This window comes from Myzus persicae, unplaced genomic scaffold (assembly GCF_001856785.1).
Source record: "Myzus persicae strain clone G006 unplaced genomic scaffold, MPER_G0061.0, whole genome shotgun sequence".
NCBI lineage: Eukaryota > Metazoa > Arthropoda > Insecta > Hemiptera > Aphididae > Myzus > Myzus persicae.
This window is the reverse complement of record NW_019103958.1, coordinates 199,903-209,164: the sequence shown is the minus strand read 5'-3', so window position 1 is coordinate 209,164 and position 9,262 is coordinate 199,903. Positions and strand designations below refer to the sequence as shown.

Sequence of the window (9,262 nt, the reverse complement as noted above, 5' to 3'; positions counted from 1 at the left end):
AAAAATTGAATATAAGGCTTCTCGCAGGTTAATCATACAACAAAAAATTTAAAAACTTAAGAATAATAATTTTAGTTATTTTTTTGTAATTGTAGGAATACTAAGCTTATTGTTTAACCTCTTTTAAATTGCAAAAACCACACTCTGTCTAAGATATAGAGCCACGAGCCACTTAGCCACTAAGTAGCTAAAAGTTTAAATTACTATTACAGTCTTAAGGTCTACATTCAAAAATAAAAAAGCTCGGTTAATATTTCAAATTTTACAATAAAAGCCATGAACATTATTTGTAAATATTTTATAGAAAATTAAATTTACAGGTTACTTTTTTTCAAATATTAATTCACTATAATTGTCATCATAAATTCTGATCCAGGTATATATAGGTAGGTATCAGAATATTCTTGAGCAGTCAATTTGTTTTAACATTAAAAGTAATTTCGGTGCATAGGTAGGTACTTATATTTCTGTTGTATGATAGGTAGTATACAAAATAATTACCTGTTATACTAGATATATTACAAATGTTTCTTGTTTTCTATAGGTATTATTACTTATTAGTATACTATTTATTACTTATTACTTGTTGATGGTCAAGCCTCAAGATTAATGACAGGTACTAGAATGCTAGATTATAATGTAGCTATTGCCTAATGTCCTAATTAATGTATTTTAATTAGTAAATCGTCATATGATAAAGTAACAGTAACTTTAGAATAATTGTCAGCCATAATCACAGAATAATATTACAATTATCTGAAGTCGGAATCTCCGAGAAACAAGCAATATTTTCAAGAAGAAAAATTAGATACGTGTGTTGGTAGGTAGGTACGTATCATATACTCGTACTGAAGAACAAATTCACTTTAGTTACCATGCTTTTTTTTAAACATTTTTTAATATAGTTAGGTTTTCGGATTGAGTATATTTTTAACCGATTTTGTAAATATTTGTTTATATCTGTTCCGGACAATTTGGAAAACTAGGCAATGTAAACCACGATTTTTTTATGAACGGACGTGAATTCGTAAATAACATAATATCTGAACTTTGTACTACGTGGAAGAATTTAAAAATAGTGCATGGTAAGCAAAGAAACTTTCAAAACCAAGGTCCAGTTGAAAGAGCAAACCAAGATGTCGAAAATATGCTTGCAACATTGCTTCAAGATAACAAACGATTTTTCGTTTAAACACATACAGATTACGGACCACAAACTAGGCAACAGGGATTCCTAACCGCTTTGTGCCCTATAGTTTTTGTCTTATTATGTGTATTGTACAACTATTGTGTAGCTTGTGTAAGCATCAAGTGGTGAGAGTTTAAATTTAAGAATTCTACGTAAATATGTTAACGAATATTTATGTCTTAGATTTACGCGGAATGACTAGGTATTGACTGTCCTTCACCTATTTGTATCGTCGAAAAATAATACGTATTTATTTCACTGTGTGAGCCGTGAAAATGTATTAAAAGATCGAATGTGCCTTCAAGTAAAATAGGTTGGGAACCACTGAGCCAGAGCTTTGTGCGCATGAGTAAAAATAAAAAATTGCAAGTGGGAGTTGTCGTGCATGAGGTTCTCAGTACGCGGCGATCATACTTTTGTTTTATTTAATTTTTCAGTAGGTATCGTTGAAGCATCGTATCGCGTAGTTGTTTCATCGACCGACGCACAAACTCGTTACGCGTTAAAGTGGTTGATTTTTAAGTTACGGTTTGTTTATTTCTTGTGTAACATTGTATAAAATAAATAAATCTATGCATTGTAATTCGCGAATTGTCCAGCAATAAAGTAACAGTAACTTTAGAAATCATAAATCGTAAAAGACATTAATCGTGATCACAGAATAATGAAGAAATTATCTGAAGTCGAACACTTTCGAAAAACATGCAACATTTTCAAGACATTTTCGGTAAGTTACTAATAAAAAATCTTAACTTTGGAAGGCTTTTTAAAATAAAATAAAGTAAAATAATGATTTCCGCCATATGCGTCTTTCTTGACTGGCTGAAATACATGTTTTAAAATGCTTAAGAAACGCAAGTATGAAACTTAAGTGAAATTGTATTAACTCATACCGAAGCTCGATTCTGTTATTAGTCGATATATTATTGTGTACCATACATACGTTTAATTGGTCGAAATGCTTACTATTGAACCGATGCGTATCGTAATCCATTTAACTTTTCTTCAAAACTTTTTCCCTTGAAAATCTTGATGAAAATAATATGAAGATTTTGGTGTAACAAGTAACAACAAACACTGCTCATACGCACTAGAATTTTTCGATTTTGCAACAACTTTTTTTTTATATTTTTGTACATTGTACGTCCAACCACCTCTCTGACTCACAGTATCACGCTTGACCACACAACTCGCCAAGTCTGGATACTCCTTCTATAAGTATAATGTCTAAGACTACAGCTCTACTTTTAAACCAATATGGCTACCAGCTGTAGTCATAGTTACCACGCCATGAGCTGCACAATCACGACGTTGCACCCGACATATTATGTGCCTTAACCCTAGCATACCTCCTTAAAGCCGCTACTTAAAAAAATGGTCGTTTCGGTGTTCGTCACAATAACTGACGATTCACGCTACCCCCCCCCCCCTACACGGCAAGAACATATCAACAGATTAAACACTTTTTTTTTGTCTAGAACTAGGATCATATTTTAACAGCTAATAGGTGTCTAGGCATTATTATTATGATTTATGACCTAAGACAGTGGTCCCCAAATTTTTTTTCGATCACGGTACATAATTATTAACAGGAAAATGACTATGAATTGGCAAAATCGGTTGACTATTGCCAGATGGCTTTAAATATGGCGGCAGTAAACGTTTCCGTAACTTGGACAAACAAGCGTATAACGTCAGGTTGGTGAGCAGTCTCATTTTAAATGTTTTTTTATTCATTTGATCGATTACCGCTTATATATTGCGTTCTGCAGTAATTATAGTCGCGGTGCACTTTGGATATTACTGTAGTATTGTATACTTTCAAAAAAAAAAAAAATACTACATGACTGGGAAAAAGTTACGGCACACGTTTTGGAAAACATTTTTACAACTAAAAGTAAAATTAAACATTAATCAAAAATAACTGGATTGTGTAAAATAGGTAAAAAGTAATGAACTTACACAAAAACATTATTTCACAATTTTTAATGATTTTCAGATCAATGCTGCAATTATTTTATTAAAACTGTTATTGGCTTAACGCAACATATAATACAACTCGAATAGATCGCTAAAATTAAATTATCTTTCTTCCTATCTATACTGCCTAGTGCCTACTACTATTTAACAAACAATTGATGGTATAGGTACATCAATAAATATTCTTGGTTCCTAATGAGATTTACATTTAATTGGATTTGAAAATAGTCTTATATGGCCTAATTAAATAAATATTAATACATTTAATTGATATACATATATATAAAATATTATTGGTACATACAAGTAATGTGCGTAATGTGAATTTAGCTACGTTAGGTATATTATTAATTTTTGTTATTTTATTTAATATTATTTTAAAAAATGTTTTAAGAAACCACACCAATTAATTCAGTTAAAATAGTATCTACTTGTAAGTATTATATTATTCTAATTGTACCTACTGTAACAGATTAATATGTATTCTTATACAATTTATAGATAAAGTTGGAAGTGGAATCTCACCAAATGTTATAATTTATCAGTTTCAAAATGAATTTGATTAAAATGTTGAAAAAAAAATAACAAGGATGGATTTATACAACATATCAGCTAAATTTGGTCTACAAGGAAATGCATGTTGGCAATAGGATAAAGATGATTTTATTGTTTTATTGGTTGTCTTACACAATATTATAAGCGATGATGCTTCTACATTCTGGAATGCATGGACAAAAACTATGTCACAAATTATTAAATCATATCTTTTAAGTAAATGGCATATTCACAACATGTGGCATTACATACAATTGAAAAAAAATTGATGGTTCACAAACTATAAAAACTTATGTTTATACAACTCAAAAAAATTGATTCAATCGTAGACAGTTTTGGGATTAGATAAGTACTTTTTTATCTAGATAAAGATAAAAGATAACTAAATGCAAATCTATTTAGATAAAAAACAGATAATTTTTTTTAATACCTAATTTAAAGTCTAGCTTTTGAGAGTACACCTTACATACTACTTAGTACTTCAATATTATATAAAACTGACTATACGTTTGAATTAATGTTAGAAGTAGATATTATTATTAATCAATAACTAAAGCATAACTGAAAAAACATTTTCAAAATTAAGTATAAATATAAAAAAAGAACTATTTTACACGACAATTAGTATGTATTTAAATTTTTTTTTAGTAGGTTCCTGGGTAAAATACACATAATATAATTTATACTATGTACATTGCATAGGATTGTCGGAACTAAGAAAACACAATTAAATAGGCGGTACATAACTCTACCATGTAGCTTACTGTTCGTAAAAATAACTTATAATTTTTTTCCATTATTTTACAGTTGACGAGCACCTAACCAACACAACAACAATAAAATGTAGGTACATTTGAACACCGGGTATAGGCCCCTAACAAAAAGATTAATAATAAATTATTATACCTAATAAATAATGTTATTATGAACATACATTTTTTTACCGAGAACTCTTGACAATTCAAATTTAAAGTATTAATCATCAAAAAAATAAATTGACAATAACAATGGACAATAAAATTTTATTTTTTGCATAGACAAATTTATCTAGATGGAAGAATTTTTTATCTAAGATAATTATTTAGATAAAATGCAACTATTTATCTAGAATAGATAAAAGATAACTAAATAATTATCTAGATCAATTTATCTAGAAGCAATAAGAAAATAACAATGTAATTTATGTAAGGCACCGAGAACCAGACAACAAAAATGTAGACAAACAACAACAGTTGTATTTAATAAAAAAAAAGGACAGGGATGATTTCTTTTTAAATTTAAAAAATATTAGTTACTTAGTCTTAATAATTAATAGGTATAGTTGTTACTATATTATACTGTTACATAAGTTTGATGTTATTTAAATAAAAAATATGTTGTAGTGAGTTTTAAAGAATAACAAGTATCAAACATTCATATAAAGCATAAACAGTTAAATGAAACTAGATACCTGATAATTTTGTTTGGTATATCTGAACTGGTTTCAAAAAAATTACAAACCTATCGAGTTAGCAAGCTTAAATATTTTATAATTATTTGTAAATTTATGTTTAAAATTTTTTTTCTCTCAATACTGGGTTTATGATTAAAAAACATTACCTATTCCAGTGAAAATATTCTTATTTCAGTAAAATTATCGTTACTTCTCCAAGCTCAGAAAATAGTAATACAATTGTTTATATTCAATGCAGGGCATTAATGGGTTTTATTAACTATTTTGTTAATTTAAATTATACATATTTATAGATAAAAATTAATATATTATATTAATTAGGTGGGTATCATTGTAATAATATAGGGGTCATTAGTTGCAAACAGCTTAAAAAAAATAGCATTAATAAGGTTATTACAAAAGTCCGGATTTGTATGCATTTACATATTTGTAATGAGAGTATGCATTTCGATTGGAGTAAGAAATGTGGATGATGTGTAACAGATAATGCATAGAAAAAAGTTTATTTTGTTTCAATTTCATCGTTGAAATTATTAGTTCATTACGTATTTTTGGGAAATAAATGTTATTCTCCATATGTTATCGCCAGTAAATTGTGCGCCAGTGCCCATACATTATTTCGTAATTAGCGTTCCGTAAATTTATAAATTAAAATTTTCATTTCATTACAATTTATAAATTTTAAAATGCCGAAAAGTCGAAGCACTATTCCAACTTTAATAAAAATATGGATTGCTCTTTATTAAATATTTACTGTTCTTTAATAAATGTTTAAGGTCAATGTCTAAAATTAAAAAAAATATATTAAAATGCATATATTTTGGTTATAAGAGCATATCAAGTTCATATTTTGAAGTTTTTTGATGCATAAATGCATACTATTTTGGCCTTTTTGAGTGCATACAGACTCTAGTTATTACAAATTGGTTATATTACTTACATTACAATGTAACCAAAAAAAAAAAAGCATATGAATAAAAATGAATCAATACAAAGATATTTTTATTTAAACTATTTGAACACATCTAGAGTGAAACATGAAATTGTACACTTTTACACAATACAAAATTTGTACATATTCCAAATGCCACTAACGACAGTAATTATCCTCTAATTAAAGCTACAGTTGAGTATAGTTCTGTAAGTATATTAAATGTTTGTTACAACATGAAAAAATTATTTTATTTTGCTTTTATTTTATTGACATTTGTATTTTATAGACTTCCAATCTTTCAACAAAAACTTGGTGAAAATGAATTTGATACCAATGTACCAAAAGTACACACAGTAATAAATGATCAGGTAAAATTAAAATACATATTGAACAACTAAAAATATTAATTTTTAACTTTTGATAATGATGAAGTAATTATAAAAATTAATATATTAATAAAGAAAAAAAAACTTCTTTGTTTAAATAGTGGTAATAACTAAATAAAGCTGATTTTTTTTATGTTCATTGATTTTAGTAGTATTATACTAAGATATTTACTCAAAATAAATACTTAAATTTATTCTTAGAATAATCTTGTGTAGTCATTTGTCTGTAAATTACACAGTGTATTATTTATTTTATCTATAAGAATTTATAAGAATATACAGAATTTATGTTTTTTATTATATTAGATATTTATTCATTAAAAAAAATTTTTATCTTTTAGATATTACTACATTAAGGTTATCCAAGTAATGTGAATACAAGGATTAAACACCTTATAACATTGAAGATTCTCTAAATTATTTTATTAATCATTAACAAAAATGTGCAATATTTATTCAATTTTCAACCGAGCACAACCATTGAATGATAACATACTTCATCCTATGAAGGATTATTTCTAAAAAAATTCAAATTCAATATTCAAACAGACATGGCTAACCTATTAAAAGCTAAACAATTAATGTTGTTTAGCATTTAGTGCTGAAGATTATCAGTTTACAATAGGTTGTTGAACTTCGCACAGTAGTAATTTTTATACTAGAATGAGCGAACATGAAAAATCAAGAAGTAAAAGAAAAACAATTTTGAAGCATTTTTACTTAATTATAACATGTCTGACATTAATTTAAGATTTACTACTGGAAAGGGATATGAAGTTGAAAGAAACTAAGAGGTTTTGGAATGACTAATTGATATTATAAAATTAATGTTATGCCAAGCATTTTGAAACCATACACATAAAAAGTGATTCTTCATTAGACCGCAGAAAATCTAAATATGATCCAGTTCTTAAGAACATACAGACAATATGTAAAAAGTTACAAAAGTAAAAAATCTAAAAAGTGTTAAACTGTTGGATGCCCTATTTACTTTTCTATCAAAAATTGCAGTAGACTATATTATAGGAATTATTAGATCTTTAATGAAAACTACTATTTTTGAAAGCAATAGAAAAAAAAAAATTTTTTAAGATTCAAATTGATTCTAACCAGGATTATAAATGCGCACAAATTGCTCGCAATTATTATTAGTTCTGTGACTGATGAAATGATTGAAGAATTATTAGCAATTGTTAATTAATAGTGTGAAAGGTAAAAATCTGTTGAATTGTTTGTAAAGCTAACTTAATTTATACATTAAAAACTGTATGGCAGAGAAAACTGTCGAGGCAAGTAATGTGCAGGCTTAACTTTGTTATGATTGATACAATTCGAGTTTGCTAGCAAAAGTAATACATTATTTGGTGTGCTAAATTCAATATCACAATGGATTAGTAAAAAGCTTAATAAATTTGAATCCAATATAAATCTATGAAGTCAGAGTTAAAAGATTTTATAGAAAACTGGCTCGACACTAAAAACATTAGTACTGTTACAATTACTATAAATGAATTTGATATCCAGGATAATAACGAGGATGATACAAATGGTGAGAATAGCACATCATCTTCAACCAGTTTTTGTTTGAAATTGTATGAAGATGTAGTATTTACAAATAGCATTATTTGTTGTTTCAAAGTTCTGCAAAAATATAAAATACATTCAAAAGCAATATGTATATGACCTATAAATAATTATAGGTACAACACTTTTCTGTAATCAAGTGAGATTTGAGACAACACTTTACAAATTAAAATATATTTAAATAAATTAAGAAATTCTTTGAGTCAATCTGAATTGGAAACATTTTAAATAATGTCAGAGGTGGAAAATAATATTTCAGTTAATTCAAACAGTGATGAAATAATAAACCAATTGGCTAAAATGTATTCTAAAATAGCAAATTTGTTATTTAATATTATAATATTTACTGTTATTATTATGATTATAATATTATGAAAGTTTAATATTGTGTGTATTCTTTATTATATATAATTAAGACCTTATAAATTATACTAATTAATAATAATGCATAAATAACTATCACCAGAATTCTTTTCAGTAAATAGGTTAATTGTGTTATGTTATGTTGAATATTAATCAAACTTGTACTATTGACTACCTACATATTTAAAACACTGTAAAATGTAATAATTTTGAAAACCAAAAAAGCATAAAAATATAACAACAGATCAGTGAGTTATTTTTAAAATGTATTAAAACAATAATTTAATATTTCTTTTGGTACCTTGTAGTATCTATTTGTATTACTTAACTTACACAATGTTATGTTATTGAAATTTATAAGCGTATCAAGATTTTTTTTAGAATGGTTTTAAAGAAATTAAAATTAAAGCCTGGGGCTATCTTAACCCATCATTGGTATCTTGGTGAGCGCTCACTTAATTAATATTTTGAGAGCCGCTTGTTTTGTTTATTACTTTAAACCAGTGATACTATTAATACCTTTAATCAATACATTTCCAAATACAATTTTGTAACTATAATAATGTTATAAATAATTCTTGATGAGATATCAACATGCAGTGTCATCAGTACCTGTGGTTGTCAACCATTGCTTTACACCACTTGGCCTAGTTGAATAATATTATGCTATGATTCACATACTTAATGTATTTTATAGGATATTATGTGTAGATCAAATTTTAAAAACTATAATATTTGAAGTGTATTGTATGAAAAATCTTATGATAATGTTTTAAATTTTTATTGTTTAAAATATTTATAATTGAAAAAAATTCTAA

At 26.6% G+C, this 9,262-nt stretch overlaps 1 long non-coding RNA gene across 1 annotated transcript; it reads left to right on the top strand.

Moving 5' to 3' along the window:
• The first annotated feature begins 23 nt into the window (after positions 1–23).
• On the top strand, positions 24–8,371 carry LOC111036927. The gene is made up of 3 exons (XR_002604829.1): positions 24–1,916; positions 6,398–6,479; positions 6,839–8,371. It is a non-coding gene; the product is annotated as an uncharacterized LOC111036927 (long non-coding RNA).
• The last annotated feature ends 891 nt before the right edge of the window (positions 8,372–9,262 follow it).